This window comes from Lissotriton vulgaris, chromosome 3_1, assembly GCF_964263255.1.
Source record: "Lissotriton vulgaris chromosome 3_1, aLisVul1.2, whole genome shotgun sequence".
NCBI lineage: Eukaryota > Metazoa > Chordata > Amphibia > Caudata > Salamandridae > Lissotriton > Lissotriton vulgaris.
Window position 1 is genome coordinate 2,060,149,136 of NC_141689.1, and position 26,449 is coordinate 2,060,175,584.

Consider the following 26,449-nt stretch of genomic DNA (forward strand, 5'->3'; position numbering starts at 1 on the left):
GTTGTAGACACTTCTTTGTTTGTTCTTTCTGTTGTCTTGGCAAGAGCGTCCTTGACCGCGGGAGAGCACCTTTGAAAGTGCGAGACATTGCGTGTGATCCCCTTGTTCTCAGATTCTGCAGTTATCATGGTTCCTTTCTGTTGGGTTACTACCAAGGGTTCAGCCCGAAACCGACAATCTGTTTTCCTTTGTTGTTCCTATTTGACTAACACCCAGTCCCCTTCGTGGATGGATAGATGGAGATTTGGCTCTCCGCCGGGCGTCCGCGTAGGACTTCATCTTGTCCTTGTTCTCGCGATCCGTGACAGCCAGGTCCTCATGTTCACTGTTGGTTGGTGCAGACTGTAAGGTGCCTTCCCAGGTAGGTATTCAAGTCCGGATTGGGCGTCCTAACATGAGGGTGGCGGGGCATTTATTTTTATTTATTAATTGAATTTATTAAGCGCGACAGCATCCCCTGAGGGTTTCCCGGCGCTAAGAGACAGATCGACAACATAAGGCAGAAAATTTAGAGATCGAAGAGCCAGGTCTTTTCGCTCTGCGAAATCGCATATGGCAGTTTTCCATCCGTAGGGCCAGCGGAAGAGAATTCCATAGTCTGGGTCCTAAGTTCGCAAAGGAACTACCGCCCATTCTGGTAAGTTTGAACTTAGGTACATTGAAGAGATGAAGGGATGAAGAACGGAGAGCACGAGTAGGAAGGTAGGGGCTGACAAGGGCCTGAAGGTAGAGGGGTGCTGATCCGATTTTGATCTTGTGCATAAAGCACAAAGCTTTGAATTTTATCCGGTTTTCGACACGAAGCCAATGCAGCTCTTTCAGGCGTTCTGTAATGTGGTCCCGTTTATGACAGCCACAGAGAAGCCGAGCTGCAGCATTTTGTACCAGCTGAAGGCGCCGTGTGACGGCCTTTGAGGACCCCAGATAGAGCACGTTGCCGTAATCCAATCTGGAGGTCACCAAGGCATTCACAACAGATCTCTGGGTGTTTTTGGGGAGCATCCAGAAGATTTTGCGCAGAAAACATAGAATGGCAAAACAGATAGCTGGGACTCTGTTGACTTGATCTTTCATGGATAGTCCCCTGTCAATAATTACACCCAGGTTACGCACTTGTTCAGATGGAGTTGGATGGGGACCCATGGTAGTGGGCCATTGCCTCAGGTTCCAGAGATCAGGTTTGTTGCCAAGAATCAGGACCTCCGTCTTTCCGCCGTTTAACTTGAGTAGGTTGTTGTTCATCCATTCGGATATTTTGCTGAGTCCTGTTTGCAAAGGGGAGAGAGCCGTGGGATCAGTTTGAGACAGTGAAAAAACAATTTGTGAGTCGTCGGCATAAGAAAAAAGGTTTAATCCAGAACATTGTGCAACATAGGCCAAAGGTGTGACATATAAATTAAAAAGAAGAGGGCTAAGGATAGACCCTTGGGGTACCCCATGGGTGGATGGGTAACTCTTGGAGGACGATGACTTGGAGAAAATTTGAAAAGTGCGGTCAGACAGGAAGGATGCAAGCCAGTCCAATGCTTTGTTTCCAATGCCAATGGCAGCGAGGGATTTAAGAAGGATATTCTGTAATACAGTATCAAAAGCTGCGCTGAGATCGAGTAAGATCAGCGCAAATGTTTCTCCTCGATCCAAGCGCAGACGCAGGTTATCCGTAACGCCCAGCAGGGTCGTCTCCGTGGAGAAACTGGGGCGAAATCCCGATTGGCAAGGATGTAACAGGTAGTTGTCTGTTACAAATTTTGAAAGATGGACATGGATATGACGTTCCAGGACTTTCGAAAAAGCCGGTAGTAACGAAATGGGACGGTAATTGGCGGATATTTTGGGATCAGCTGTTGGCTTTTTCAAAAGCGGGGTAACCATGGCATGTTTCCAACAGCTAGGAACGGTAGCAGTATCAAGTGAGTTGTTTAGCATTTTGCAGATGGTGGCTAAATGTGAAGGGTTCAGGGAGCGTAGAATCGAGGCAGGCAAAGGGTCCAGCGGGGATCCTGACTTGATTTTGTTCAATATTTCTGAGAGAGTTATCGGGCAGAGGTCAGGCCAAGCCAGCAGTAGAGGCGAAGGTGACCCAGAAGTGTTTATGGCCACGTTATTAGTCTGAGGGGAGGTGGAGGAAACATAGGTTTTGCTTTGAGCAAGGATGTCCTGATGTATATTTGTAATTTTGGAAATAAAGTAATGGGCAAGCTCATCGCATTTCGTGTTGGACAGCTGGGGAGGTGTTGCCGTGGTCTGTGAACCAGCGAGCTCCTTCACCACGTTGAACAGGGTTTTTGATTTGTTCATAGCTTCGTTTATGGATTTGTTGACGTGGATGGCTCTGGTTGTAGCACACGCCTTATGATAGCATTTCAGCTAATTTTTATAGGCGGTACCCGATGAAAGTGAGTAGTCATATGCCTGTAGTCGCATGTGGAGTTGTGCGATAGGCTGGCAGGACCTCGTTCAGAGCCACTTGAGGATCCCTTTTGTCTAGCGCTGCCTGCTGGAATGCCTTTTTTAGAGTAGCCATGAAACGTTCCACCATTCCATTGGCTTGTGGCCACAAAGGAGTAATTTTACGGTGCTTAAAGTGGAGATGTTTAGCAAACTCCCGAACTCTTGACCATTGAACGGTGGTCCGTTGTCTGTTTTGACCTCTTTCGGAATTCCCCAGGCAGCAAATACTTCATCTAGAACAGCAATGGTGCTAGTGGCGTTGGTGGACGAAACAAAATATGCTAAGGGGAATCTTGAGTATTCGTCCATAAGGACCAAGACGTACTTCCCAGATTGAAGAGGTCCATAGAAATCTAGAACGAGTTCTTGCCAGACACCACTCGGTAATGTTGACATCTGAAGAGGAGCGGGGGGCTCCCCTTGGTTCACGAGTAGGCACTGAGGACAGTCCTTGAGAGTGAGTTCCACCATTAGGTCGAGTAGCGGGAACCATACTCTTTCTCAGAGCGCTCTTTTAGTTGCCACCACTCCACAGTGACCTTCATGGGCTAAGTTGATCACACCTTGGCGAAGTTGCATGGGGATGACTATTCTGTGGTCTCGCAGTATGAGTCCCTCTTCGGTGACTGATAGTTCATCACTCACCTGTTTGAATGCCTGTAATTCTTGCCGGTCACTCGGACCTCCACTGTCATCATCATTGGAATGTCGCCATGTGTTTGTCTGTAGTCGTCGTTTCACCTGTTGCAGAACAGCATCCTGAGCAGTGGCCTCACAGATGGTTTACAGTGGGACCGCCGGTGGTCTGGCTTGATCAACCACAAAGTGAATGTACTCTTCCGCTAGGGACTGTCCTGAGGTGTGTAAGATCCGGGGATGTCTCGACATGTAGTCAGCGGGATTAGCGGATTTCCCGGGTTTGTGGATGATGGTGTATGTGTACTCTTGCAACCGTAAGCCCCAGTGTTCTATCCGAGGTGGCATCTTGGCTCTTGGGTTGCCAGATATGGTAACCAGTGCTTGATGGTCAGTTACCAACGTGAAGTGTTTGCCGTATACAAAAATGTGAAAGTGTTCACAGGCCCACACTACGGCCAGGCTTTCCTTCTCTGGTTGGGAATAAGCCTTCTCGGTGTCAGTTAAACTTCTGCTGGCATATGCGACAATGTGTCTTTGGTCTGTGTCATGGTCAAATTGCGCGAGAATAGCCCCCAACCAACCGGCCTGGCATCTACTGTAATCTCCGTTTTTTTCTTGTGGCTGAAGTAGGCCAGGTTGTCAGCCGATTCGACAGCTCTCTTGATCTCTTGGAAAGCATGCTCACATTGGGGTGTCCACTTGAAAGGCTGCCCTTGCTTAGTGAGAGTTCGCAATGGATAGCTAATGGTGGCATAGTCTCTTATATACCTAGCACAGTAGCTTGCCATTCCTAGAAACGACCTGATGTCACTCACGTCTTGTGGACTTTTTGTGTCGTTTAAAGCTGCCACCTTCTCAGGGTCAGGCTTCATCCCGTCTCCAGAAAATATGTGTCCAAAGAACTTCAAGGTAGACTTATGAAATTCGCATTTTTCTTTGTTAAGTGTGAGGTTCGCTTCAAGGAGGGCATGACAAACCCTGTCTAACGCTGTGTCATGTTCCTGGACATTTGCACCGTACACCAAAATGTCTTCACTGTAGTTCAGTGCATTTGGGATGTGATGTATTGTCTTACGAATGGCTTCCTGAAAAATCTCCGCAGCAGAGGAGACTCCGAAACTGAGCCATTTATATCTGAAAAGTCCGAGATGGGTGGCGAAAGTGGTGATATAGCGTGATTTTTCGTGCAGTTCCAGCTGATGGTATCCCTTGTTTAAGTCTAACTTGGAGAACACTCAAGCACCATTTTGAGATCAGGTCGCTTAAATGTGGCCCAGGGTGACGCTCTCGTTCAATCGCCGTGTTAGGGACCCTCATGTCAACAATGAATCGCACCTTTCCAGGGGTGCCCTTCTTCGGCACAATCACCACAGGTGACACCCACGGGGTGGGGCCTTTGGTCCGCTCGATGATGTCTGCCTGTAGCAATTCTTGAATCTCGTCCTCCACGGCCTGTTGAAGATGGAATGGGACCCGCCTGTGATGTTGCGCGACAGGTGGTACCTGCTCGTTAATGTGTAAACGAACTTGACGCTGGGCCATTTTCCCAAGTCTGGAAAACAGCTTGGGAAATTTGTGAATGATGTCAGGGTCATCGCTCACCCGATACAGGATTTCAACCAATCGGAGGCGTTCCGCGTTGGGCAAACTGAGGAGACAATCAGCCTCCGGTCCTTCATGACATGGATGTGAGCTTGCACAGACGTGTTTGTGTGTGAGTGTGGTTGCGAACTTTCCCAAACACGGAAGGTGTTTTTTAGACATCCATGTGTATACTCTGGCGTGTGCCGGGCTCAACGGAGGTGTCCACTGCATCTTCCGATATTCAGTTACTGGGATGTAATTCAGTGATGCGCCACTGTCGAGTACAAACTTGGTCGCGTATTTTCCTACACAAATGACCAGTCGTGGATACTTCTTGAGTTGGTCTGGGTCAGCCACCATGCAGATATACTGGTCACTGTCCGGCGACGCCGACCTTGACTCCCGTGAAGGTGATCTTCTCATCCACTGTGACTTGCGAGACTCTCGGCTCGACTGGGAGGAGCCAGAGGATGATCCTTGGCGATCTCGGACTGCTTTAGCATGATGCCGCGTGGTGGTGGGGCGAGATTACCTTGACTGTTCCTTCTGTCTGTCCTTCCGATAGTCTCCACAGACGTTCTCGAAATGATTTTTTCTCCCACACTTCCGGCACTGCTGTCTGAGCGCAGGACAGGCATCTGTGTGTGGAAAATCGTATCCACACCGGTAGCATCTGAGTGGACACTCCCGTCTCTTGTCTCTTCGGCTGGATTCGTAACGTTTGCGCCCTGTGTAGTTGTGATGAGATTTGGGTCTTGATGTCCTTCGCCTGTCTCTAGAGTGTCTGCGAGTGGTATTCGCTTGTAGTCGATAGGCTTGTTCACGCTTCTCTACGCATCCAGCCTCCATTTTCTTGGCATGTTCCTCTGCCTGGTCGTGTACTCTGGTCATTTCTTTGATTTCATCTAGTGTGTGACTTTTCCTAAAGAGGCGCCTTCTGAGAGTCTGATTGACATCCCTCAATGATCCGTAGTCTGATAGCATCCTCCGTGGAGAAATTGTTGAATTCACAGTATCGAGAGAGTCGTCGAAGTCTTGTCATAAACGTACTCATGGGTTCTTCCTTTTCCTGGGTGGCCAAGTTAAAAGTGTATCTTTCATAGTCCACGTTTTTTTATGTAGGAACTTTTTGTTCAGGGCATCCCGTACCTTGACATATGATCCTGCGTCAGCGGTAGGCAGTTCTTTGATCAGTTTGCTGATCTCCTTACCGACCAAGTTTTGCAGTGCAATCAACTTCTGATCTTCATCGGTTACTTGGAAGCCTTACATAAAATCCTCAAAGTCCTCGAACCATTCTTGCCACCTGAGGCCCATTCCTCCTCCAGCTACGAGTGCGAGTGGCTCTGGAGGGCGTAGATATAAGACACCCATCATGCCTGTTCGGTTGGCCGCAGCTGGATCAACCGCTCTCCTGTGCGGTGATGTCGAAATCTTGTTTGTACTTCGTTGGGGTCTTGTCTTTGCTCGTGCTTGTTGTGCTATAGGTATTTGCACGTGCTTGCTATATTTGGCATCAATTTGCTTGTGCTTGTTTTCTTTTGGCTTTGTCTTTGCTCGTGCTTGTTGTTCTCACAAATTGCATTTGCCCGTGCTTGTAGCGTTCATTAGTTGCATTTGCCTATGCTTGTTATATTTGTTGCCTTTGCCAGTGCTTGTTGCTCTCACAATGTGCATTTACTCGTGCTTGTTGCGTCTATCAATTGTATTCGCCTGTGCTTATTATATTTGGTGTTGCTTTAGCCTGTGCTTGTTTCTTCCGGCCTTGTCTTTGCTCATGCTTGTTGCCTTCACAATGTGTATTTGCTCGTGCTTGTCGCGTTTTCTTCTTGCATTTGCCTGTGCTTGATGCATTTACTGTTGCCTTTACTTGTGTTTGTTGCCAAAAGTCTGGTTACCTGACTTTAAAATGGCCGCCCTGGATCCTTGACAGGGGATTGGAGGAGTCGCCCAACTCCAAGATGGCCGCTGATCTCAAAATCTCGGGTCTCACGAGATTTGGCTCCTTTTCAGTTTTGATTGCAGTCGGGCAAACACCGGGCAGGCTCACACCACGCTGGAATTCAAAATCCTCCCCAGGGGCTCCCGTGTCTATGTCACTCAGCCTGGAGGACTACAAGCAGCAGGTAGGACCGGGGTGGGCTCCCGACGTCCCTATCTTCACTCACCGCGTACGACACCACGCATCTGGGGTGAGCACCCAAAGTGCAGCGCTCGACAGCGCTTTCAGAATTACGCTCCACGTGGTTTTCCGGCCACGGAGCTACGGGGCATATAACGCGAGGCTGTCCGCTTCAGTTTCAGCGGCGGTACTCGCTCGGGGCACGTTTGTTGTGACGGCAACCTTCTGCATGTGCCTCACGGGTCGGGTCACGCAGCTCCTGGGATCCGCGCAGTGGCACAGCGCGATGATCCCATCCTCGTCGCCAGCTGTAGTGTCATCCTCGCAATAACAGGCGGACACTATCTTGATTTAAGGGAGCTTTATTTATGGCGCCCACTCTCCACCTCGTCCCTACTCTAACCAGTTCCGGTCTCCTGCTCCTCCCCTTCCTCTTCCCCCTACGACTCCACTCCCCGAACACTAGACTGCGATACACAATATTACACTCGGGCTCCTGATATCTGTTTTCCCTAGATACAGTGTGATGGCTGAAAGACGGCTGCCTCAGTGCCTCTTGCTTGTTTACAACTAGGATCTAGAATTAGCGAGTAGAGTGAAGACAAGATACCCAAACAACATACATTCAGCGCAGGTAGCACTCAATAGGTGTTCATTGTTGAGCTGCGGTCGTCTCGATTTCCGCAAAAAATGCTGTATCCTAGAGCTTTAAGTGGGATGAAAAAACTGGGGGAGGGGGTGGACTCTCAAAAAGGCCATGGTCAATATCATTGAGGGCGTGACTTAAAAACATCCAAGCTAAAAATCTGTGCTTAGCATAGTGTGCCGCCCCCATTTTGCTGCTACTGTCATTGCATTCAGACATATAATATAACAAGTAACAGTGCACCTAGAACAAGCCAGGACTATTGGCTTTCTCAATGCTTGTTAGTTGCATAAGATAAACAATAACTATGGCTTCATTGTATATAATTTTGAAAATGCTTCTGTTCTGAAACGGCACTGCTGCAGAGTTAGGGCAAAAATGGAGAGCCTGATAGAGGCCCATGTCAGCACCTGCTTTTTTTTTCTTGCTGAGCACCGGCAGGACCCGGCCCACTTAAAGCCCTGCTGTCTTCGAAAGAGGACAAAGCTTCACCAGCAGCAGTTCTTGTCCTCATAGTGGTGATTAGAAAACAGCTCTAGTCAGGGCTTTAAATGGGAAAAAATAAGTGCAGGTACTCATTAATATCAGCTAGAGGCGTGGCGAGTGGGCGGGTCTAGGGGCGGGGCTTAGGACAACATACGATGATACATAATTAGGGCTCCCGGTTTTATGGTATTTATTTTTTTAACATTTCCATCTGTATTTATCCATATTTATTTTTAACCATCTTAATGGTGTTTATCCATATTTATTTCGTGTTTTGAAAGTAAATGGCGTCAGAAAATGTTATACTTTCACATTTATTTAACAAATACACTTGCACTCATACTTTGATGCCTGTTGTGTTTTAGAAAATGAGGTAGCCAGAAATAACAAAACACTACACCTTCAGGTAAATATTAACATTATATACAAATATGTGTTAAGCTATGCCTGTATTTAAGGACATCTCATACCATTTTTTACCTCCTAATGCTGTTTATATATTCAGATGTTGACCTAGAATTCATAAAGAACGACGAAGATTTATTTACAACAAGCACAATTTTCTTTATTTTTTTGCATTTAAAAATAAATACAGACAGGAAACACATTGTTTTCTGTCTGTTTTTATCTGTAAAAATCAGTAAAAACGGAAAACTGAGAGCCTTATACATAATGACTTCTATTTCAATTGCAGCAACTTTGAAAAACACGAAACAGGTTAACTCATTACACAAAATGAAACCCAAAAAGGATGACATGTGAACAGTTGCTCGTTTTGTAATATTTGCTGCTTCTTCATGCCATACTGTTATTTGTTTGGCACACTACTATATACTCTCAAGCGTACACACCACGCACGCACACACTCACACACTCTACACATTCCCTCTAAAATCATACTGAGTGTCCTGATTCTCTCCCTTTTCTCTCACAGAAAAACAGGTGCACACACACAAGTTATTATTAAGTAAAAATGTTCTGAAGCAACATGAACAGAGTTGTTGCACGCACAGCATACAACCCTCAACTTTTTTTTAGCTGTGCATCATTGAAGCCTGGGCTCGGGATAGGATTTTACTCCAAATGGTCATGATTAGACTAGAAAAGTAGGCTCTGCTCCCGCGATTGCCAACATTACTCAAGCGTTTGGCACTTCCTGATTCTTCTTGGACAAGTTGGTAAAGTAACATGTTTGCTGCTTTGTGGCTGTGGGGAAGCAGGGCATGCTCCCGTATGGCCCTCATTAACCATTGCCTGGAAGGGGTCTCAGGAGCGATGGTCTTTTTTTCATGTCTTGACTCCGCACCATCCCTACTCTTTCCTTCCACAAAGAGAAGCAGCTCCTGTCCTGAATAAAAAGATGAGGGGAAAAACGGCTTTTGCGAAGGCAGAGGATTTTGTTGGGCTGTCACTCAATATCTATACTACTATAATAAAGTAAGAACTTTCAGGCTTTGAGGCGGGTAAACTCGAGAACCACTGCGCCAATCTACACACCCGATATACCGTTGAAATCGTCAGGGTGTGTTGATGGTTATAGGCTATATAAATGTCAAAATAAAACGTTATTTACAATATTTATATTTTAAAAAAAGTAGTCCCCCCAAAGTAGCGCCGGCCGCGACGTGCGTACTCACGTCACCACGGGGAGGAGAGGCGTCCGAGGAGCGGCGGATATGGCACAGGGGAGGAGCGGTGACATGAGGCCAGCGGCGGTGGAAGCAGCGGAGAGGCGGACATGGCACGGGGGAGGAGCGGCGGCGGGCAGGCGGTGAGGAGCAGAGAGGCGAGGAGCGGTAAACTAAGGAGCGGTAGATCAGTTAAGCCTCCGGGAACAATGTCAGGGCAGGCGGGTGTCGGGCCGCAGTGAAGAGCAGAGAGGCGAGGAGCGGGGTCGGGGCAGGCGGTGGACGGGGCTGGCGGGGGCATGGGCTGCTGGGCAATGTCGGGGCAGGCGGGGGTAGGGGAAGCCTGAATGCTCCCGGACAAGGTCGGGATGGGCTGCTAGTCCTAAATAAAACTGGATTCTGGCTGACAGCCCATCCCAACCAATTTACATACCTGATGGAGAGGGGCGGGGGTGAGACTAAAGCACTTTCAGGTGAATAGTCCTTTGGCTCCAGATTGACAGTGAAGGGTCTGTCTTGACCCTGCACTGTTAATCACAGCGTGACGCACAGCAAGCCCTCTTAGACTCCTGCGGTCTCAGGCCATTCATATGGGCGCTGCTGGAATCTCCAGCAGCGACTCTGCAAGAGAAGCTATAGGAGAGATATAACGGGAGCCTGAGGTGCCATCTATTCGGGTACCGGTACTCTTCCCTGCATAATAAGAAGTGCCGGTACTGAGGGCCAGAAAATTCAGAAGTGCCGGTACTCAGTACCGGTGAGTACCAGCCCATTTAAATCACTGGCTCTAGTGTAGAGTTTTGCCTATGTCTGTGCTGTGTCACACCTTAGTGTCCGCACTGGACGCAGCAGTATCTGAACACAGGTTCAAACTGGTTGCTTTCAGAATGGCTTTGAAAATTCCAAGCGGTGGAGCAGGAGACTGCGGAGACCCTATCACAGGTCCCGCACCTCAAGATCTAATTGGCAACCCGTTTGGATGTTACCCAACAACCAGTACATGCCACCCCCCCCCCCGCCCCGCCCCCCTCTACACTGAATCTTAAAGGGGGCCAGGACAAACTTTTGTTCTCTTTTCCACATACCATTGCGGCTTAACTGTGGAACAACGACCAGAAACAACTCCTTGAACGTTACTTCCACACTATCCAGGAACACCAGGGTCAAACTATTGACAATACTCCTACAGCACCGACATTGTAGGTGCGACCACATTTTGGACCATCGGATTTGAATGATCCAATTCAATGCCCTGAAGAAATTCCCAAGGCACTAAAGGGAATGAAACGCGTTGGCTGTGCCGGTGTATTTTAAAAAGAGAAAATAAAGAACCCATTAAAGAAAGAACAGAAGACTCACAAAATCTATGAACTTTTTGTACTATTGACTTCATTGAGTGCACCTCTCAATTTGCTTGTATAATTGCTTTCAGAATGAGTATGCACTATTTATAGGCCTTTTTTGTTCCCAAACACAGAGGTGTGAGTAATAGTTAATAAAAATTGTGAACAACCCAATCTAATATCACAGGATCTGCATTGGCTGCATCTAACAGGACAAATGTATCCATAGGAGGTGGCCACACCATGTCAGAAGTCCTCACAGTCAGCATCTCGAAGTATCCAGTTTCTGAAGCACACCTATTTGTGGCTGCAAGAACTGTTTGGACTTTTCTCCCATTTGATAGCAAAACAAAACCCACCTATAGAACATTTGTTAAACACCTAAAAAAAAATTATGTCAGGACCGGAGGCGAGGATTATGCTCAACTTTATTCATTAACTACACTTCAGCAGCTTCAACTTATATGCAAAAACCTTCAAGTCCCATGATCCTTCAGTCCAGGGACACCAGAAGTCCACCAATTATCTGCTCCCATGGGGATACGAGAGCGTGCTGCTGCCAACACCATTCCTCTTTCTTTTCCTGCTCTCCGGCAGAGTTCAGTGCTTTTTCCCTCGCTCGTCGGGGCACGGGATAATTACAGTTTTAATTGGTCTTGCTTACAGTTCTCATTGCGTAACGTTATTTCACAGTATGCGCAGGCGTGCTAATTAATTTCTTAATGCTGTTATGCGCGACCACGCTAATTGTTTTCCTTGTTGGTGTTGATGCAGTCTTCTTGTATGCTTCCTATGTATTGTGCCAGGTTTAATCTTGTTTTTTAGCCTTTGCAGCGGTTTAATTGTTTCGGGCCGCGTGTGCTCTTTGCTCAACTCGCGGCCCCCACCTGAGTTGTTTTGTGCGGTGCTCGCCTGAGCCAGCTCTAGGTGCGTGAGTCTCGTTGGTTCTCGTTGCGATCTGAGCCGCGGAACCAGCGAGACCCACTCAACGGCCCTCTTCGCCTCCGCGCCACCTCATCATACTCTTTGAAGCCCTGACGCCTGTTAAACAGGTCCGTACTGCCAGCCCCCTTATGCTTGCAGATCGCAGGTCTGTAATCAACGCTGAAAGGCGATCTTAGGGGTTATATTCCCTTTTCTTTTCGGGTTTGACATTGCGGCAGGGAGCACTCTTCCAGGGGCGGGCCCCGCGTGATTGTAACACCCATTTTCAGTGCAGGGCGAGTTGCCCCTTCAGACCATATAGGACCATTGCTAGCACCCTTTGGTGTGTCCAAAACGTTTAGTGCCTTGGCGCACGCTGGCTTTTTCCCCACAGAGAGTGGTTTTCACTTGCACCTAGAGTGCTTGGGGCTCTGATTATTTGCTGGATATAATCCCAACAGTGGCAATCATGGAGTAGTACTCTGAAGAGGAGTCTATCCAGGTGCTACCTCTGGATGATTCATTTTGTGACACGTGGATGCTTCCAACCTCCAGGCAGTCTCAGCTGCCATGGGGCTAGTTGAACGTCATATTATGCAGTACGCCTACGCTATCCAAACTCCACGCCCCCTGAAGAGGAAGAATCGGTCTGGCATGGACCTCAGCGCGTTTGAGTGCCTTAAGAAGGTGTTTCTGGCCAGACCAGATGGGGATTTCCAGAGCGTTCTCCTTGAGATCCCAGGGCCCTCTTTCATAGATGATGATGAGGAGGAGGAATCTGCAGAAGAGTCGGCAGATGAAGCAGGCCCCTCTAGACCGTGGCGTCCGGCGGAGACCCCATCCCCGGACGTTCCTAAGGAAAGGGAGTCAGACATGTTGGTCCCTGAAGACCTGGACCACCCCTGCTCATCTGAGTTGACTCCCTCGCCTAAGGTGGCAGAGTTCGTAGCCGGACGCTTGAAGAAGCCCTTAGATAAGGAGGTGCGGGCTTGCCTTAGGGCCGAGTGCCCATGACTGGCCCTACCGTGCAAAGTGGCGCTAACTCCAGAAGCTGACCAAAGATGGCAACTTTTCTCCGAAAATATATTCGGGATCCGAAAAAAAGGGATCGACCAATCCTGGAAATCGTGCCAGGATAAGCTCCTGGATATCGCAGGTCCTCACTTAAGTATTAGCATTGGCAGCAGAAGCTAAGCTAGCGGGTACTCCTTTCTCCCCAGAAAGGGTGTCAAATTGGGCCCAGCGAGCGGTAGTCTTTCTTGGCAATGCCAATTGAGCCCTTTCTACCGAAAGGAGGCGCTCCTTCCTCTTGAAGGTCGATCCCAAGTTGGGAGACCGGTCCTCTTCCGAAGCAGGCGCCATAGCACAAGGCGGCCTTTTTGGCGAGCCAAATATAAAGGAGCTCACAAAGTTTGCCACAACATTCACTTCTTTGGGCAAAGATCAGTCCAGTATTAAGAAGATCTTTCACCCCAGAGTCTTTGTTGGGGCCGGTTGCGGAAGAGGGCGACAGACCGGCCGTTTCTACACGCAAGGCCCTCAAAGAGGCACGGGCAAGAAGACCCAGGACCAAGGCCGCCAGGAGTATTTCCAATCCTGCATAAGATCCAGAAGCCGCGGTGGCAGAGGAGCATCCAGGGGCCAATGCGTTCCTAACGCCGGTGAGCCTTTCCCATTCTCAAAACCATATGGTGGGTGGTAGGCTGGCGGTTTCGCTCACAACTGGAGGTTAATTACTTCAGATGCTTGGGTACTTCAGACCGAGAGGGTTTCCACATAGAATTTTACGGTTCCCCAGTAGAGGATACTCGCCCTCCCCTGCTGGTTTTTGCACAGGATCAAGCACACCTCATAGATCAGGAGGTAGCAGATCTGTTGCAAAAGGGAGCGGTGATAACCTCTCACTTTCATTCCAGGGGATTTCTCAGCAATATCTATCTGGTGGACAAGACAGATGGGGGAATGTCCAGTAATAAATCTAAAAAAGTTCAATCAATGTCTTATCTTTCGCCACTTCAAAATGGAAGGCATTCGCTTTCTCGGGGACCTCCTCCAACCAGACGATTGGATGGCCAGACTGGACTTAAAGGATGCGTACTTAGTGGTTCCCATTTTTCCGCCACATCGCTGTTTCCTACAGTTTGTGTTGAGAGACCAGGTGTAAGAGTTTGTCTCACTCCATTTTGGGCTGTACTCAGTGGCAAGGTTTTTCACAAAACTCCTCAAGCCGGTAGTGGAAACATTGAGGGCGAAGGGTTTCCGCCTTAAATATCTGGATGACATTCTCCTGCTGGATCAATGTCCCCACTGCCTCACCCAGGAGGTTCAAGTTGCAGTAGACCTTCTTCAAAGCTTGGGGTTTATACTCTATGCCAAGAAGTCAGTGCTAGTGCCCTCCAAACAAATTACCTTCCTGGGTTTCGTGGTGGACTCCGTTTCTCGAACTTTGAGCCTCCGAGCCCAGAAAATGACCAAGATCTGTAGGGAATTGAGACTAGTCTTAGCCCGTTCTTCAACCTCCTTGCGTCAGATTGCCCGCCTGGTGGGTCTCCTAGCCTCCTCGATCCAGACTGTATTCCAGAGGCCACTCCATTACAGGGCCCTAAAATGCCTGAAAGCCTCCCATCTCTGCAGGGGACTTCAATACACCAACCAGGTTACCCTGACAGAGGAAGTGCACATGGAAATGCAGTGGTGGCTGGAGCACATGGATGCCTGGAACGGCAGAGCCATTTTCGGTTGCGAACCGGACTTGGTCATAGAGTGCGACGCCAGCAAATCCGGTTAGGGAGCTCGGTGCGGGGACTCCTTTACCAGAGGAAAGTGGTTAGCAGACGAACGGCAGCTGCACATCAACTGCCTGGAACTAATGGTGGGCTCAATCACAATCCGATGTTGGACGAAGGAAAAGGCCTCTTATACGGTACTCCTCAAGATGGACAATGTCTCAGCAGTCCAATATATAAACCTCCTAGGAGGGACGAAGTCCAAAGCCTTGATGGACATGGCCAAGGATTTTGTTCTCTCTAGCCCACAACATCTCAGTAACTGCGGAATATCTTACGCGAGCCTCCAGCGTCACAGCAGATTGGTGCTCCAGGAGCTGGGAGCACATAAGCCTTTGGCAGCTCCGTCTGCAGCTGTTTCAGAAGCTCCACAATCTGTGGGGCCCGTTTTCAGTGGACCTGTTTGCATCTAGGTTGGACCACCAACTCTCACGGTTTATCAGCTGGAAGCCGGACCCTCTGGCGACAGCAACAGACCCTTTCCTCCAGGATTGGTCCAACAAGATGGGGTACGCCTTTTCCCCGTTCGCCATGATCATGCGGCTCATGGCGCAGGTTTGAAGACAACTGGCGAGGGTGGTTTTCATCACCCCGTATTAGAGGTCTCAAGTGTGGTTTCCAGTTATTCTGGAACTTTCTTGTGATTCTCCAATCCTTCTACCCCGCGATCCTTTTCTCCTGAGTAATCCTCAGGGTGCCCCTCACCCCCTCATTCAGCAAGGACGGAGGCCCTTGGTAGCTTGGCGGATTTCGGGCAGCACTGGAGAGTCACAGGCCTATCGACGGACGCTCAAAAGCTACTGGGAGCACCCTCTGGTTTGCAAATTGTTGCGGGGGTTATGCCTTTCATTTCCACGAGAACCCCAATATTCCTCCCTGTGGGATGTTATTAAGGTGTTGCACCTTTTCCTGTCTTGGCAGCCCAATCGGTACCTTTCACATAAGGAGCTTACGGAAAAACTGGCTATGCTTTTGTGCTTAGTATCCTGCCGCAGATTGTCCGATGTTAGAGCTCTGGACATTACAGGTCGAATTTTTACCATTTCCATATTGCATGACGGACGAAGTCGGATTCGAGACTGGTGTCTTACCCGCCGTTTAATACGTGCCTGAAAGTGTGTGTGGTTCGCTGTCCAAAGGAATATGAAGCCATGACGGAGGAGACTCGCCCTCCGAGGGAGCAACAGTTGTTGATTTCCTTAAGGAAGCCTTTCAAAGTGGTGTCACCACCTATCATAGCCCGTTGGGTTAGATGGGTGATGCAGGAAGCGGGGATAAACACCTCGTAGTTTGGCGCGCACTCGGTGAAGGGTGCAATGGCTTCGAAGGCCTTTTCACTTGGCACCAGATTGGAAGACATCCTGAACGCTGCAAACTGGTCCACGGATTCTCTGTTTAAAAGATTCTATTTTAAACCAGTCGTGCATATAGCGTCATTGGTGGCTGACCAGCTTTGAACTAGCATAATCCTTGCCACCGGTCCTGACATAAAATGAAAAATTTCCTAGTACTTATGACGAAAAGTTTTAATTCTATTAAGGACGCAGAGCTGAGGTTTATTCCCTCCCAAGGCTCCTTGAGACCTAATCCCTCCTGCAGAACAAGCACACGGAATCTCGTCCGGTCTCTTCGCTTTCCATTGTAAGGTATAACTAGATATCTCCGAATTGGTTGTCTGACCGAGTCTTTTTCTCACACATAGGTTACTTGAAACTTCGCTTAGTGACTGTGATGCCTTGCATAGTTGGTTAACACTACTTGCGGAGAATAAAGTCATTGGCGTTATGTTTTATTTCTCCAAGGCTCTGATGGTTCCAAGATGGAGTAACAGGCCTCTCTAACTTACAAGGTCGCAGTCAATAAAGAGGAATGGTGTTGGCAGAAGCACGCTCTCGTATCCCCATGGCAGCAGCTGATTGGTGGACTACGGATGTCCCTGGACTGTAGGATCATGGGACTTGAAGTTTTTGCATATAAGTTGAAGCTGCTGGAGTGCAGTTAATAAAGAAAGTTGAGCATAATCCTCGCCTCCGCGTCCTTAATAGAAATTAAACTTTGTCATAATTATTAGGAAATTTTTCATTCACCTCCTCTTAAAGCAATGTTGATTTCGCCTTTCTCCAAAAATACAGGTCAGTCTTGTGATTCAATGGCTAGCCAGTTACTATGTTGCTGTCCAATAGTCTCTAAATGTGCTCTTTGTTAGGCAGGGATATCTGCGCTTTTGTAAAGCGAGAAGGCTCGGGCCCTAGCAACCAGGATGTAAAATAAGTCTACAGAGAAAGTGGGACTCAACTAAGCCCGTTTGTGCTTTAGATAAACATGGGCAAAAAGTAAAGGCTCATCTCATGGGGGAAGTGTGGGGAGAGTCCTGGGACAAGCAATTATCACAGTTTCCATAAAGTATGAATCACCAGCTAAGTTTGTGGACAACACTTCAAATAATATCTCATAAAATGTACTGTATAAACATTGATTACAATAGTGGAATGACATAAAACAATGAAAAACAATACCATTTAACAGCGTTCATGCAATTAAATCAGGAATCATCAATAAGAACAAATTTAAGAAATCAGCAATTCAGAATGAGAAGGTAACTCATATGAAACACAGGCTACACCAATAAAGCAAAGAAACAATTTTTTTATGCATAAAAGCTCTGTACAACATTTGTGAATATCAACGTTTCCAAAGCTCAGAACATACGCAAGAACACAGATGAAATGTAGGAACACTAAACCATCCCAATGCAATAATAACATACATGCAATGTAGGAAAATTGAAACAGCACAACGCAATTAGAAACTTGTGGTTCAAAGACCTGTTTGCACACAGTAAATGATCATGAACAAATAGTTACAGTATCGATATGTATGATCGAAATGTGCCCACCTAACATTTATTTGTATGTTTTGGTGATGGTTAAGGTTTGTGAACATCATTGATTGTACTTAACAAAGAAGCCACGATGACAGTCCAAATACAGTGTTTATTACTTACAAAAGAAGGGCAACGCATTCCAGAGTTCATCTAAGCAAATGTGGACATCAGGAAGGTACACAGTCCTAAGAATGTTGTAAAAGTCACAGAGGCTACAAACCCACGAATACGCTGTGTCTAATGTCAACAGGATCATATTATTTGGATCCCAACAAATATCGAAAATACATTTTAAAAAGTCAGTTGAGTCTTTAATGTACGAAGGAAGTGTTCTGACCATGGGATTAAGGAAATAGTCTATATAACGTGAAGCTTTCTCAAAGAGACTCCCACATGAAGAGATAATAGGTCTCCCTGGTGGACTAGTGGCGTTTTTATGTATTTTAGGTAACATATAAAAGACTGGAATCACTGGATTGTCTTGTTTGATGTATTTATGTTCATCCCAGCTAAGTAGGCCGGTTTTTTTCCAGTGATCCAGTCTTCCATGAAATTCTCTGATGACATCCTCATATTCTCTGTTACTAATTCTTTTATAGTAGCTGTGGTCCAATAGTTGGTTCATAGCCTCTTTTTTGTATTGTTCTTTTCCCCAGAGAACCACGTTTCCTCCTTTATCGGAGGGTTTTACCAGGAGACCATCTTCCGTTTGTAGTTTCTTCACAGTTTTGTGGAAGTTAGCTTTCCTCAGATTCAGCTTGCATTTTTTCTGATTTTCCTGCAAGTATAGACTTTTCGGATCTCTAGTTACATTTTCCCCAAATAAGTCTACATTGTCTTTCATTGTTTGAGGAAGAAATTTTGATGTAGCTCTAAAGGGTGTATGGTCTTCAGGTAACAGATCATTTCCAAAGTCAGAATTCTCAATATTTTCTTCCTCAGAGGTGTCATCCATGAGCGCTATCATATCTTGTAATGCTGGTAATTCATGGACTGTGAGGGAGGGCAATGTAGTACTTGATTCTATAGCTGAGCTCAGTACGGCATTGCTCTTTTTAGTTGCATGCATTTTACTGAGTTTGAGCTTCCTGATATATTTGTACAGGTCCATCTTACTGTTAGGGTAATTAAAATCATTTGAATCACAGTAGGAGAGACCTAACTTCAGGGTTTTTCTCGTCGTCACTAGTTAACTGGACTGAGCTCAGATTAATAATTGTTGTGTCCTCTTTGGCAATATTCACAATATCTACTGCTTCTTGGTGTTGGACCGCAGAGATCTTTTTGTTTGCCAACCTTGTACTCCTCCTGTAGCCTTCCCCCCCTCGTCTTTGTCTTCTTTTCCGCGGCCTCTCCCCCCCGCCTCTTCCTCTCCCCATGCGATGGTCCGACTGTTGTTCTATGATCATAAAACGGACCTCATCAGTGACCGGCAGCCGTAAAAGTCACAGAGGCTACAAACCCACGAATACGCTGATCACAATAGACAACAAAGGACTGTAAATCTGGATAGCTATCTAGGCAAATGTGCAGTCCAACAACCAAGGCAGATACAAAAAGAGCAAGAAAATGGATAAACCTATAAAGATCAATGAAGGCAGCAGTGGGCACATGGGCAGCATCCCAATGCCTTTCTAACAAAGATTAATTGTTTTATTACCCAGCCCACCCCTGTGTCTGGTTAACAGTTTGAGGGGCTCAGGCTTTATTTTTAAACATCTGTTGTTATTGGAGTTGATTATTCAGCAGCCTCCTCCAAGACTTAGGGTAAGGAGCAGATCAGGCCTCAAGGTTTTCTTGTCAGGTGTACGGCTGGCTGGGAGGAGCCAGGCAGCGCAAGTCTGCAACAAAGCAGCAAGTCCAGCCAGAAAAGCTTGACTCTTTGCTTCTGAGGTTACCCGTGACAACGTAGTGTTTCTGTGGAGAACATTAAAACAAACGTGAACTGGGGCACTTTTATGACCTCTTGGCTGAAATTTCAGGGAATCACGCTGTGATTTTTCATTGATAAATATATTTACTTTGCTAATAACCAAGATGGCTAGAAATATTTTCAGAAACAAGAGCAGATTGTCTGAATTGAAATTATATATATATATTTTTTTTAAAGAATTTATTGTATTTAGACAATAGTACACAGCTATAGTATGCCTACAACCCTGGGGCCGGCAACAGAGAATATCAACAAGCAATTATTAAACACACAGCTTGTATGCCGACATCCCAGGGACCCGGCAGCGAACGCGATTCAATAATAAATATTTATGAAATTTCCTGGAACAATAACCTGAAAGTAAGTGATCGCGAAGTATACCAGATTCATTCTACTAATGTCATCTTGCCAATAACTGTTACTTTTATAAATACCCGACCCCCCCCCCCCCCCCCGTCTGCCTGCATCTGCCCGATCTGCCCGCCATTGGTTCTAAATTTGCTCATCTGGTGATGCCCGATGAATGACTAATATTTCTTACATTGGCCTCACTTTCACACTCCCCGGGTCCAGTGACTACAGCATAGTGTACGTGCTGTACATCCCCATAACATTCCCCACGGCCTGCTACCCAGCAAGGTACACATTTCAGGTAGGCGTTCCAGAACAATGATCAGCTCCCCCCGCCTCCAGCCACGTTACATACGGCTCACAAATATCTACTGGCCTGGATCGGATTGGCGTTAGTTCCCAATAACAGGTCAGTTGGTCCTTGTATGTAGTCATACAGCAATTGTGGGCAGTCTTGCTCTTTTCCAATGTATCGCCACTTGACGCTTTGCCAACAATAATAGCATTGATACTAACTTACGAGTTCCCCTTGGGATCTCTTGAACATACCCCAACAGTGTCACTAGTGGTGTGAGCGATATCTGTGTGGCGGTAATGTCTCTAATGTGTTTGACTACTTCCACCCAAAACTGAGCTATCAGTCTGCAGGACCATGCCAAGTGTATGAATGTTGCGTCCTGAAGTCCACATTGCCAGCACTTCGTGTCTGCGTAGAGGCCCATGCGGTGCAACTGTACGGGCGTGTGGTACACCCTATGTAAACAATTGAAGTGTATTAGCCGAAGTCTGTAGTTCGGCGATAGGTGCTCCAGCTGCGAGCAGCAATATATCCATTGTTGCTCCATGATTGGGGTTGCAATGTCCTTTTCCCAGTCTACTTTTGAGGTGTATGACACTGTGGGGGATGTCTTTTGCGTAGTATTGTATATGCGTGTAATCAGTTTTTTGAGAGAGGGATCAGACAGGACATTCTCCAGAGCAGGGAGAGTCTGTGGTTCCTGGGGGTATTCAGTGTATCGTGCTTTGCAGGCTGCCCTAAGCTGATAAAATAGTAGTGTTTCTGATATTGAAGGTGTCTGTTCTTTACACATGTGTTGCAGTGTTAGGAATGTAGCTTCTGGGTATAGATCGCCACCCGTTTCCAGCCCGTGTGCTTTTGCCCTCAGAGTAGTGGCCTTATCTGTCAGTGGGGTCAGCAGTGGGTTGCCTCCTATCGGCATGGATGGAGGATACAATTCTTGTACTCCTGCTCATTTTGCTATACCTCGCCATGCCCATCTCATTGCTTCAACCGTGTCGATTTCTCTATGGCGTCGTTTATAGGTCTGGTACACTGCCGCATTCAGTGGAATCGGTGCGACCCTATCTATCTCTATCGCTACATGTGGTTGGAACGGTGTTGGGTTGTGCCAAAAGTGTAGGAACTGTGCCTGCACACTGTTTGCATAGAGTTCAAAGTCAGGGGCGCCCAACCCTCCTAATTCAAAGGGTAGCGTCAACAAATTCCAGGAGACACGTGGCTGTTTGCCTGCCCATACTAACTCAACCACGGCCGTCCTAAGTCGTTTGAAAAAATGTACAGTTAGCGCCATTGGTATGTTGACAAATAGGTATAGCATTTTGGGAAGCAGAACCATTTTCGTGATTGCTATGCGTCCCAGTATTGAAAGGGGGAGTTTATTCCATCTCTGTTCCTCAGTGTCGATCCAATCCATAACCCTCCCATAGTTGCCCATCCACAAGTCCTGCATAGATCTGCTTATAATTATGCCCAGGTATCGTGTCTGCGACTTCACCCATTGAATGGGGTAGTCTGTCATGCAGTGATCTGTCTCGTCCGTGAGTGCTAGTATCGTGGATTTTGTCCAATTGATTTGGATCCCTGTGAGACCCCCGTTCCTGATCATCTCTCTCATTACATCATTAAAGTTATCTTTGGGATTAGTCATATAAATAGTCATGTCGTCTGCGTACATTGAGATTAATAGACCCCCGGATGTGAATCCTATGCCCCTGTGCGTGTGGTGCTGGCGAAGCCTCGCAGCCAAAGGCTCGGTTGCAATGGCAAAGAGCAACGGCGACAGAGGACAGCCCTGCCTCGTACCACGGGTAATGTCAAAGGGTTCCGACACCTGTCCATTTACTCACACCCTTGCCATCGGGTTAGAGTATAAAAATTTGAATTTGGTGGATGAAAGCAGGGCTGAGGCCCATACGAGCCAACAATATGAATAGGAATTTCCATTCCAGTGAGTCAAAGGCCTTGGTTGCTAGATAATGCAAGACTCCAAACATCGTGCGCAGATTATGTGACGTCGACCTCCCTGGTATAAATCCGGACTGGTCCGGAAGCGCGATTTGCGGGGAGCATTGGCTGCAACCTATTCGCCAGGAGCTTTGCATATATCTTGGCATCAAGATTTATTAATATAGGAATCAGGGGAAGTAGGATCTTTGTCGGATTTTAGCAGAGCTATAATCATAGCTTCTCTCGGGGTGGGGGGTGGGAGGAAGGGGGTGTGCCCGTGCCCATTGCTTCCAGGTACACCTGCAATAAGCGAGGGGCCAATAAATCAACGTATTCTTTGTAAAATGCAGCCGTTAGGCCATCCACCCCTGGGGCTTTATCAGACGGCAAACCACTTATGACTTAACAAATATCTTCAACCGTGATCGGCATATTCATATATTCACGGGCCCAATCATTGAACCAAGCAAGCGCTACCGTGTCCAAGTAGTCTGTTATGTCAGTCTCCAGTGGACACATGCTGGATGAGTATAGGCACTGAAAGTATCGGGACAGAGTAGATAAAATATCCAGTGGGGTCCTAGCCACCACCCCATCAGCTGCCCTCAGTTCCGTAATGTATTCAGCACATCTCGGAGTTCTCAACAGGCCCGCCAATGTCTTTCCCACCCTATCACCCTCACCATAACGTCTGGCCTGCACATATTTGTGCAAATAAGTTGTTTCCTTCTCTGCCTCTCCTTGAAATTATGTCAGTTTTGACCTGATCTTTGCAGTAGTGGCAGGGGATGGGTTAGTTTGAAATTCTCTCTCCAAGTCCCCAATCTCTTTCTCTAGCCGCTCTAGTGTGTGCCGGATATCCTTCAACACTCCAGTTTTCAGCGCTATGCAATTACCTCTTATAACCGGTTTAAAAGATTCCCAGAGCATCCCAGCTGAGTCAACTGAGCCCTCATTTAGAGTAAAGTAGTCCTCTATCTTCTCTCAAACTCTCGGAATACCTGATCCAGCAGTGCGCCCGACGGAAACCTCCAGGCAAATGGCTGTATATATGGCTCAGGGATTCGCAATGACAGTACTGTAGGTGCATGATCTGAGAATATGCGAGGGTAATGTGCTACATCAGTAACCCAAGTATGAATATCTTTCGACACCAACCAGTAGTCTAGTCTCGACCACGAGCTCCTGTGGTGTGTGATACATGTGCCTTCACTCACTGTGGGATGTAGCGCCCTCCATGAATCTATCAGATAGAGGTCTTGTATAATGTCTGATAGTGTCTGTGTGGCTCTGGGATGATGTTCTCGGGATACTCCTTCCCGATTTAGCATGGGGGACAATACTACATTGAAATCTCCTCCCCAAAGGATCGCCATTGGCCCTAGTGCCTGTACCCTCTGGCAAATACTCTGGAAGAAATCCGGGCTGTCAATGTTAGGGCCATATACGTTGACTAGTAAAACAGGGGTGTCGTATAGCGTGCCCTGTAGGAGAACAAAAATTCCCTCATGATCTACAATCGTCTGATGCGTTTTCCACTGGAGCCCCCTGCGTATAAGAATGGCCACTCCTCTAGAATAAGTCGAGTAGCCCGCTACCGCTGAAGGACTGGGTTTTTCTAAGACCCAGCGGTGCCAGGGATAACACCTAAAACCTTCGTGGGTAACCTGTTCCGGCGTACAAATGACAGAGACACGGGACACTTCCTTCGGCGTCAAAGATTCGAGGTTTATTACTGCAGGGAACACAGAAGTCACAGGAAGTACAACACGTGTAGGTTCGAGGAGACTGTTTCAACTTGTATCTGTGGATCGCTCCTTTTATACAGTTTTCAAGCATAGGATAACATGGTGCACAAAGGATTACAACTCGGTTCCCATCGTAAAGATCATGATAGGTCGCTTTCATGTATTCAGAGCCCGGAACATGATTACAGTAACATTTGGCAGTTCCCAACTGTAAAAGTACATCTTCCCACCCTTAGTACATTCCATTCAGTAGTAAACGGATCGAGGAAAGGACAGAAACAGGTGCAGAGAAAGACGAGGACAAGGAACAGATCGAAGAGGGTGTAAAAGGGGTGGTACCAGAAAACACGAGTTGCAGGCATCAAAGGGGACGTGTCTAATGAATGCACAACTGAGACAATAGACCGGCACGGCAAGATGAGCCTCGAGCGGGGCCATCTGCCTTACGGTGTCATCCCCCTCATTATAATGACACCTTCAAAGGAAACGTGTCTTCCGTAAGAGTTTGGGAATCCCAGGGTCGTGAAGCGGACAGCGTCCGTTCGCTGGCTACTTGAGGGCAAGAAACAAAATGGATGCCGTATCTAAGATGGAACCCGTGGGTTCAGATGAAGAAACCCACGAAACAAACGAACGGTTTAGACTAGCACAGCGAAAACGTGTACACCCACTAAACTCGTCATTTGCGGTTCATAGATACCAGACTCGACCATATTCGTGCGAGTCAGAAACACCACTTACAATTGTCACGGAACCTCACCGCTATCTCGCCCCATCTGGCATTCCTAAGGGTACCTGCCGCCGCTGTAAGTAAATGTGTCTCTTGGAGAAGGCAGATATCCACCCCACGTCACAGGAGATAAGACTGAACCAATCTCACCTTTCTACGATCGTTTAGACCTCTTACATTCCAAGACATACATTTGAGCGAAGTCATGCAAGCATGTTGTGTACTAGAACCCATAGTGTCAGGCTGTTTTGCTATATCTCCGGCACCATCCATCTGGCCCCTGGGATTTTGTGGTCTTACCAGCAATGCTCAGTTTCAATAGATGCAGACATTTCGACACAGTAGGTGGCAGAACAAAGATGAAATAGAAAAACAATTCCCTTCCCCCCCGACCTCCCACACCAACCCCCCAAACAGGTTGTGATTTACCCTCCCATATCTCCCCTAGCTGTAAACAAATGGTCCACAGTAGTGAACGCACAGGAATCATCCCAGTGGGGTACATGGATTAGCCGGCTGTAACCCCCAGCGCTTGTGGCAGGGTGGCAGAGATTGCAACGCATTCGTTCAATCTTCCCAAATAAACCCCATTGTATATGTTTCAGTATACGTCGTCCTATTTTAGTGAATAACCTACCATTGTACAGTTCTTACAGGCAGCAGCAATAGCAATCCAAACTTCCCTCTAATAACAGTCATGGTCGGGACTGTAGGTTCAACATACAGTACTTATCTGGGCGTCTAGCCATCTGGTTCCCTTTGATCAGTCATTATCACCGAGGTTGGTGTCAGCCCTCTGGTCTCCGGTCGCCTCTTGCCGTTTGTGATCCTTGGCCAGTTGCTTTGCGTACGTGAGCGCCGCTTTTGCATCTGTAAAGAAGGCGGGTTTCCCGGGCCCCTGTACTCTCAGTTTGGCGGGGTATATCAAGGAGTATTTGGTGCCAATCTGTTGAAAGATTTTCTTAGCAGGAATAAATTCCCTCCGTGTTGCTTGGACTTGGAGGTTAAAGTCCGGATACAATGCTATGTGGTTTCCATTGTATTGAATGTCTCCCCTTTCCCTCGCCAGGCGCAGTATTGTGTACCGGTCTCTATAGTTCCGGATACATGTAAGGACCGGACGTGCTGGCGCCCCCGGTCTTTCTTGGCCGCGGCCCCAACGTGACATGTGCTCTCTCAACCAGGAACATGGCGGACAGGTCCTGACCAAATAGATCTGACATCATTTTTTCGATGTACTTCTCCATATTCGGGATGTTTGTAGTCTCCGCAATTCCGGTAACGCGTACATTGTTGCGGAGTGATCTAGCCTCCAAATCCTCGTTCTTATGCTGTATAGCGTAGAGGATCCCATCCATATTCCTTAACTTCTTGTCCATTTCCGTCTGTCCTTCTTCACTTTCAGTAATTATGGTTTCAAGGACACTCACTCAGCCATCCTGCTTATCTATCCTCTGCGTCATCCTGTCCATTCTTTCGGCTAGGGCGTCCATCTTGGCATCTATACCGTAGAGACTGGACTACAAATCTTTAAACATTTTGCGGATATCGTCGGGCGGAGGCTGGGATGTTACGGGCTCTTCGGATTGACGTTGTGGCCCATTGTCTACTTCGGGTCCTTTTGTGGCATTCCCATCAAAATTGAGTCGTGGCTGTCTAGTGTCCGGCTTCCCCATCTTTGGCTCTGCGTACTACCAGGCATCCTACAAGCAAATATGTCTACTCTTCGTTACCAGTCCTGTCGGAATTCCTGTTCAGTTGGCGCACTACCGCCCTTTCTCCTCAATGCATTGTGTTGTTCTCTGTGTGGGCATTTTTCGCCCTTTCGCAGGCTGTACGTCGTCCTTATGTGACTCTGTTGTAATCAGGTATCTTCTTGTCCGTCCCACTAGCTACACCAGTCATGCACTTCCTGACGTGGCCGTCAGTGTCACCTTTGCAGCGGC

General features: G+C 47.4%; 1 protein-coding gene across 6 annotated transcripts in view; it reads right to left on the reverse strand.

The window, feature by feature from the left end:
• The window catches only part of MICU3 (mitochondrial calcium uptake 3), a 482,285-nt gene that overhangs the window by 321,919 nt on the left and 133,917 nt on the right, over window positions 1-26,449 (reverse strand). The window lies entirely within an intron of this gene.